The following is an 8,916-nucleotide window of genomic DNA, read 5'->3' on the forward strand; positions in this document are numbered from 1 at the left end:
AACCCTAATCCTAACCCTAACCATAACCCTCTACAAACCTAACTTGCCTGTGCCTCCAATCCGCCTGTTGAGTGGCGTCCATGCCTTTCGTGCGCCCCCCCGGGGGCTCTGTTTGGCGACGTTGGTGTGTGGTGTTTGACAAAGTGCAGACCCACCAAGCATTATTAGGGTCAGAGGTCACAGACATGGACAGATCGTATCTTGATTTCGTTTGAAGTGATTTATACTTCATTTGTGTGCTGTGATTTATTTACTTACCTGTGTGCAGTGCTTTTTAGTCCAGCTGGCCTGGACCACTTTTATCTTTACTTACCTTTTGAGTGAATATATTTTTTGGTGTTATTTTGCACCAAAGACTTGTCCATGTCTGTGGAGTGTGATTATTGCAGCTGTGAGCAATCGCCACCTGCAAACACTCTGAGCAATTCATTGCAGTTGAGGGCATAAGCCACGCCCCCTGCTAGCTCCTTTAAAACCTCTTTATGCATTCGCGGCTCATTTTACCTCCAGCAGTTGAGGGGACAACTGGTCTAGGAGAAGTAATGAAGCCTAAGTTTTTAAAGTTTCACACCTGATGAGGCCATATAGGCCGAAACGTACGTAGTGTGATTTTTAAAGACTTGACGGTGTTGACGCCACACTCGGCGCTTGCCGTTCGGGGTCCTTGGGGGGTGTGCGTCTGGTGGGGGCGTCACTCTGGCGGGTTGTTGATTGGACCGTGCCATCCTAATTCCTGTCCCATTCCCCTAACCCTAATCCTAACCCTAACCATAACCCTCTACAAACCTAACTTGCCTGTGCCTCCAATCCGCCTGTTGAGTGGCGTCCATGCCTTTCGTGCGCCCCCCCGGGGGCTCTGTTTGGCGACGTTGGTGTGTGGTGTTTGACAAAGTGCAGACCCACCAAGCATTATTAGGGTCAGAGGTCACAGACATGGACAGATCGTATCTTGATTTCGTTTGAAGTGATTTATACTTCATTTGTGTGCTGTGATTTATTTACTTACCTGTGTGCAGTGCTTTTTAGTCCAGCTGGCCTGGACCACTTTTATCTTTACTTACCTTTTGAGTGAATATATTTTTTGGTGTTATTTTGCACCAAAGACTTGTCCATGTCTGTGGAGTGTGATTATTGCAGCTGTGAGCAATCGCCACCTGCAAACACTCTGAGCAATTCATTGCAGTTGAGGGCATAAGCCACGCCCCCTGCTAGCTCCTTTAAAACCTCTTTATGCATTCGCGGCTCATTTTACCTCCAGCAGTTGAGGGGACAACTGGTCTAGGAGAAGTAATGAAGCCTAAGTTTTTAAAGTTTCACACCTGATGAGGCCATATAGGCCGAAACGTACGTAGTGTGATTTTTAAAGACTTGACGGTGTTGACGCCACACTCGGCGCTTGCCGTTCGGGGTCCTTGGGGGGTGTGCGTCTGGTGGGGGCGTCACTCTGGCGGGTTGTTGATTGGACCGTGCCATCCTAATTCCTGTCCCATTCCCCTAACCCTAATCCTAACCCTAACCATAACCCTCTACAAACCTAACTTGCCTGTGCCTCCAATCCGCCTGTTGAGTGGCGTCCATGCCTTTCGTGCGCCCCCCCGGGGGCTCTGTTTGGCGACGTTGGTGTGTGGTGTTTGACAAAGTGCAGACCCACCAAGCATTATTAGGGTCAGAGGTCACAGACATGGACAGATCGTATCTTGATTTCGTTTGAAGTGATTTATACTTCATTTGTGTGCTGTGATTTATTTACTTACCTGTGTGCAGTGCTTTTTAGTCCAGCTGGCCTGGACCACTTTTATCTTTACTTACCTTTTGAGTGAATATATTTTTTGGTGTTATTTTGCACCAAAGACTTGTCCATGTCTGTGGAGTGTGATTATTGCAGCTGTGAGCAATCGCCACCTGCAAACACTCTGAGCAATTCATTGCAGTTGAGGGCATAAGCCACGCCCCCTGCTAGCTCCTTTAAAACCTCTTTATGCATTCGCGGCTCATTTTACCTCCAGCAGTTGAGGGGACAACTGGTCTAGGAGAAGTAATGAAGCCTAAGTTTTTAAAGTTTCACACCTGATGAGGCCATATAGGCCGAAACGTACGTAGTGTGATTTTTAAAGACTTGACGGTGTTGACGCCACACTCGGCGCTTGCCGTTCGGGGTCCTTGGGGGGTGTGCGTCTGGTGGGGGCGTCACTCTGGCGGGTTGTTGATTGGACCGTGCCATCCTAATTCCTGTCCCATTCCCCTAACCCTAATCCTAACCCTAACCATAACCCTCTACAAACCTAACTTGCCTGTGCCTCCAATCCGCCTGTTGAGTGGCGTCCATGCCTTTCGTGCGCCCCCCCGGGGGCTCTGTTTGGCGACGTTGGTGTGTGGTGTTTGACAAAGTGCAGACCCACCAAGCATTATTAGGGTCAGAGGTCACAGACATGGACAGATCGTATCTTGATTTCGTTTGAAGTGATTTATACTTCATTTGTGTGCTGTGATTTATTTACTTACCTGTGTGCAGTGCTTTTGAGTCCAGCTGGCCTGGACCACTTTTATCTTTACTTACCTTTTGAGTGAATATATTTTTTGGTGTTATTTTGCACCAAAGACTTGTCCATGTCTGTGGAGTGTGATTATTGCAGCTGTGAGCAATCGCCACCTGCAAACACTCTGAGCAATTCATTGCAGTTGAGGGCATAAGCCACGCCCCCTGCTAGCTCCTTTAAAACCTCTTTATGCATTCGCGGCTCATTTTACCTCCAGCAGTTGAGGGGACAACTGGTCTAGGAGAAGTAATGAAGCCTAAGTTTTTAAAGTTTCACACCTGATGAGGCCATATAGGCCGAAACGTACGTAGTGTGATTTTTAAAGACTTGACGGTGTTGACGCCACACTCGGCGCTTGCCGTTCGGGGTCCTTGGGGGGTGTGCGTCTGGTGGGGGCGTCACTCTGGCGGGTTGTTGATTGGACCGTGCCATCCTAATTCCTGTCCCATTCCCCTAACCCTAATCCTAACCCTAACCATAACCCTCTACAAACCTAACTTGCCTGTGCCTCCAATCCGCCTGTTGAGTGGCGTCCATGCCTTTCGTGCGCCCCCCCGGGGGCTCTGTTTGGCGACGTTGGTGTGTGGTGTTTGACAAAGTGCAGACCCACCAAGCATTATTAGGGTCAGAGGTCACAGACATGGACAGATCGTATCTTGATTTCGTTTGAAGTGATTTATACTTCATTTGTGTGCTGTGATTTATTTACTTACCTGTGTGCAGTGCTTTTTAGTCCAGCTGGCCTGGACCACTTTTATCTTTACTTACCTTTTGAGTGAATATATTTTTTGGTGTTATTTTGCACCAAAGACTTGTCCATGTCTGTGGAGTGTGATTATTGCAGCTGTGAGCAATCGCCACCTGCAAACACTCTGAGCAATTCATTGCAGTTGAGGGCATAAGCCACGCCCCCTGCTAGCTCCTTTAAAACCTCTTTATGCATTCGCGGCTCATTTTACCTCCAGCAGTTGAGGGGACAACTGGTCTAGGAGAAGTAATGAAGCCTAAGTTTTTAAAGTTTCACACCTGATGAGGCCATATAGGCCGAAACGTACGTAGTGTGATTTTTAAAGACTTGACGGTGTTGACGCCACACTCGGCGCTTGCCGTTCGGGGTCCTTGGGGGGTGTGCGTCTGGTGGGGGCGTCACTCTGGCGGGTTGTTGATTGGACCGTGCCATCCTAATTCCTGTCCCATTCCCCTAACCCTAATCCTAACCCTAACCATAACCCTCTACAAACCTAACTTGCCTGTGCCTCCAATCCGCCTGTTGAGTGGCGTCCATGCCTTTCGTGCGCCCCCCCGGGGGCTCTGTTTGGCGACGTTGGTGTGTGGTGTTTGACAAAGTGCAGACCCACCAAGCATTATTAGGGTCAGAGGTCACAGACATGGACAGATCGTATCTTGATTTCGTTTGAAGTGATTTATACTTCATTTGTGTGCTGTGATTTATTTACTTACCTGTGTGCAGTGCTTTTGAGTCCAGCTGGCCTGGACCACTTTTATCTTTACTTACCTTTTGAGTGAATATATTTTTTGGTGTTATTTTGCACCAAAGACTTGTCCATGTCTGTGGAGTGTGATTATTGCAGCTGTGAGCAATCGCCACCTGCAAACACTCTGAGCAATTCATTGCAGTTGAGGGCATAAGCCACGCCCCCTGCTAGCTCCTTTAAAACCTCTTTATGCATTCGCGGCTCATTTTACCTCCAGCAGTTGAGGGGACAACTGGTCTAGGAGAAGTAATGAAGCCTAAGTTTTTAAAGTTTCACACCTGATGAGGCCATATAGGCCGAAACGTACGTAGTGTGATTTTTAAAGACTTGACGGTGTTGACGCCACACTCGGCGCTTGCCGTTCGGGGTCCTTGGGGGGTGTGCGTCTGGTGGGGGCGTCACTCTGGCGGGTTGTTGATTGGACCGTGCCATCCTAATTCCTGTCCCATTCCCCTAACCCTAATCCTAACCCTAACCATAACCCTCTACAAACCTAACTTGCCTGTGCCTCCAATCCGCCTGTTGAGTGGCGTCCATGCCTTTCGTGCGCCCCCCCGGGGGCTCTGTTTGGCGACGTTGGTGTGTGGTGTTTGACAAAGTGCAGACCCACCAAGCATTATTAGGGTCAGAGGTCACAGACATGGACAGATCGTATCTTGATTTCGTTTGAAGTGATTTATACTTCATTTGTGTGCTGTGATTTATTTACTTACCTGTGTGCAGTGCTTTTTAGTCCAGCTGGCCTGGACCACTTTTATCTTTACTTACCTTTTGAGTGAATATATTTTTTGGTGTTATTTTGCACCAAAGACTTGTCCATGTCTGTGGAGTGTGATTATTGCAGCTGTGAGCAATCGCCACCTGCAAACACTCTGAGCAATTCATTGCAGTTGAGGGCATAAGCCACGCCCCCTGCTAGCTCCTTTAAAACCTCTTTATGCATTCGCGGCTCATTTTACCTCCAGCAGTTGAGGGGACAACTGGTCTAGGAGAAGTAATGAAGCCTAAGTTTTTAAAGTTTCACACCTGATGAGGCCATATAGGCCGAAACGTACGTAGTGTGATTTTTAAAGACTTGACGGTGTTGACGCCACACTCGGCGCTTGCCGTTCGGGGTCCTTGGGGGGTGTGCGTCTGGTGGGGGCGTCACTCTGGCGGGTTGTTGATTGGACCGTGCCATCCTAATTCCTGTCCCATTCCCCTAACCCTAATCCTAACCCTAACCATAACCCTCTACAAACCTAACTTGCCTGTGCCTCCAATCCGCCTGTTGAGTGGCGTCCATGCCTTTCGTGCGCCCCCCCGGGGGCTCTGTTTGGCGACGTTGGTGTGTGGTGTTTGACAAAGTGCAGACCCACCAAGCATTATTAGGGTCAGAGGTCACAGACATGGACAGATCGTATCTTGATTTCGTTTGAAGTGATTTATACTTCATTTGTGTGCTGTGATTTATTTACTTACCTGTGTGCAGTGCTTTTTAGTCCAGCTGGCCTGGACCACTTTTATCTTTACTTACCTTTTGAGTGAATATATTTTTTGGTGTTATTTTGCACCAAAGACTTGTCCATGTCTGTGGAGTGTGATTATTGCAGCTGTGAGCAATCGCCACCTGCAAACACTCTGAGCAATTCATTGCAGTTGAGGGCATAAGCCACGCCCCCTGCTAGCTCCTTTAAAACCTCTTTATGCATTCGCGGCTCATTTTACCTCCAGCAGTTGAGGGGACAACTGGTCTAGGAGAAGTAATGAAGCCTAAGTTTTTAAAGTTTCACACCTGATGAGGCCATATAGGCCGAAACGTACGTAGTGTGATTTTTAAAGACTTGACGGTGTTGACGCCACACTCGGCGCTTGCCGTTCGGGGTCCTTGGGGGGTGTGCGTCTGGTGGGGGCGTCACTCTGGCGGGTTGTTGATTGGACCGTGCCATCCTAATTCCTGTCCCATTCCCCTAACCCTAATCCTAACCCTAACCATAACCCTCTACAAACCTAACTTGCCTGTGCCTCCAATCCGCCTGTTGAGTGGCGTCCATGCCTTTCGTGCGCCCCCCCGGGGGCTCTGTTTGGCGACGTTGGTGTGTGGTGTTTGACAAAGTGCAGACCCACCAAGCATTATTAGGGTCAGAGGTCACAGACATGGACAGATCGTATCTTGATTTCGTTTGAAGTGATTTATACTTCATTTGTGTGCTGTGATTTATTTACTTACCTGTGTGCAGTGCTTTTTAGTCCAGCTGGCCTGGACCACTTTTATCTTTACTTACCTTTTGAGTGAATATATTTTTTGGTGTTATTTTGCACCAAAGACTTGTCCATGTCTGTGGAGTGTGATTATTGCAGCTGTGAGCAATCGCCACCTGCAAACACTCTGAGCAATTCATTGCAGTTGAGGGCATAAGCCACGCCCCCTGCTAGCTCCTTTAAAACCTCTTTATGCATTCGCGGCTCATTTTACCTCCAGCAGTTGAGGGGACAACTGGTCTAGGAGAAGTAATGAAGCCTAAGTTTTTAAAGTTTCACACCTGATGAGGCCATATAGGCCGAAACGTACGTAGTGTGATTTTTAAAGACTTGACGGTGTTGACGCCACACTCGGCGCTTGCCGTTCGGGGTCCTTGGGGGGTGTGCGTCTGGTGGGGGCGTCACTCTGGCGGGTTGTTGATTGGACCGTGCCATCCTAATTCCTGTCCCATTCCCCTAACCCTAATCCTAACCCTAACCATAACCCTCTACAAACCTAACTTGCCTGTGCCTCCAATCCGCCTGTTGAGTGGCGTCCATGCCTTTCGTGCGCCCCCCCGGGGGCTCTGTTTGGCGACGTTGGTGTGTGGTGTTTGACAAAGTGCAGACCCACCAAGCATTATTAGGGTCAGAGGTCACAGACATGGACAGATCGTATCTTGATTTCGTTTGAAGTGATTTATACTTCATTTGTGTGCTGTGATTTATTTACTTACCTGTGTGCAGTGCTTTTTAGTCCAGCTGGCCTGGACCACTTTTATCTTTACTTACCTTTTGAGTGAATATATTTTTTGGTGTTATTTTGCACCAAAGACTTGTCCATGTCTGTGGAGTGTGATTATTGCAGCTGTGAGCAATCGCCACCTGCAAACACTCTGAGCAATTCATTGCAGTTGAGGGCATAAGCCACGCCCCCTGCTAGCTCCTTTAAAACCTCTTTATGCATTCGCGGCTCATTTTACCTCCAGCAGTTGAGGGGACAACTGGTCTAGGAGAAGTAATGAAGCCTAAGTTTTTAAAGTTTCACACCTGATGAGGCCATATAGGCCGAAACGTACGTAGTGTGATTTTTAAAGACTTGACGGTGTTGACGCCACACTCGGCGCTTGCCGTTCGGGGTCCTTGGGGGGTGTGCGTCTGGTGGGGGCGTCACTCTGGCGGGTTGTTGATTGGACCGTGCCATCCTAATTCCTGTCCCATTCCCCTAACCCTAATCCTAACCCTAACCATAACCCTCTACAAACCTAACTTGCCTGTGCCTCCAATCCGCCTGTTGAGTGGCGTCCATGCCTTTCGTGCGCCCCCCCGGGGGCTCTGTTTGGCGACGTTGGTGTGTGGTGTTTGACAAAGTGCAGACCCACCAAGCATTATTAGGGTCAGAGGTCACAGACATGGACAGATCGTATCTTGATTTCGTTTGAAGTGATTTATACTTCATTTGTGTGCTGTGATTTATTTACTTACCTGTGTGCAGTGCTTTTTAGTCCAGCTGGCCTGGACCACTTTTATCTTTACTTACCTTTTGAGTGAATATATTTTTTGGTGTTATTTTGCACCAAAGACTTGTCCATGTCTGTGGAGTGTGATTATTGCAGCTGTGAGCAATCGCCACCTGCAAACACTCTGAGCAATTCATTGCAGTTGAGGGCATAAGCCACGCCCCCTGCTAGCTCCTTTAAAACCTCTTTATGCATTCGCGGCTCATTTTACCTCCAGCAGTTGAGGGGACAACTGGTCTAGGAGAAGTAATGAAGCCTAAGTTTTTAAAGTTTCACACCTGATGAGGCCATATAGGCCGAAACGTACGTAGTGTGATTTTTAAAGACTTGACGGTGTTGACGCCACACTCGGCGCTTGCCGTTCGGGGTCCTTGGGGGGTGTGCGTCTGGTGGGGGCGTCACTCTGGCGGGTTGTTGATTGGACCGTGCCATCCTAATTCCTGTCCCATTCCCCTAACCCTAATCCTAACCCTAACCATAACCCTCTACAAACCTAACTTGCCTGTGCCTCCAATCCGCCTGTTGAGTGGCGTCCATGCCTTTCGTGCGCCCCCCCGGGGGCTCTGTTTGGCGACGTTGGTGTGTGGTGTTTGACAAAGTGCAGACCCACCAAGCATTATTAGGGTCAGAGGTCACAGACATGGACAGATCGTATCTTGATTTCGTTTGAAGTGATTTATACTTCATTTGTGTGCTGTGATTTATTTACTTACCTGTGTGCAGTGCTTTTTAGTCCAGCTGGCCTGGACCACTTTTATCTTTACTTACCTTTTGAGTGAATATATTTTTTGGTGTTATTTTGCACCAAAGACTTGTCCATGTCTGTGGAGTGTGATTATTGCAGCTGTGAGCAATCGCCACCTGCAAACACTCTGAGCAATTCATTGCAGTTGAGGGCATAAGCCACGCCCCCTGCTAGCTCCTTTAAAACCTCTTTATGCATTCGCGGCTCATTTTACCTCCAGCAGTTGAGGGGACAACTGGTCTAGGAGAAGTAATGAAGCCTAAGTTTTTAAAGTTTCACACCTGATGAGGCCATATAGGCCGAAACGTACGTAGTGTGATTTTTAAAGACTTGACGGTGTTGACGCCACACTCGGCGCTTGCCGTTCGGGGTCCTTGGGGGGTGTGCGTCTGGTGGGG

The sequence above is a fragment of the Entelurus aequoreus genome, unplaced genomic scaffold, assembly GCF_033978785.1.
Source record: "Entelurus aequoreus isolate RoL-2023_Sb unplaced genomic scaffold, RoL_Eaeq_v1.1 HiC_scaffold_53, whole genome shotgun sequence".
NCBI lineage: Eukaryota > Metazoa > Chordata > Actinopteri > Syngnathiformes > Syngnathidae > Entelurus > Entelurus aequoreus.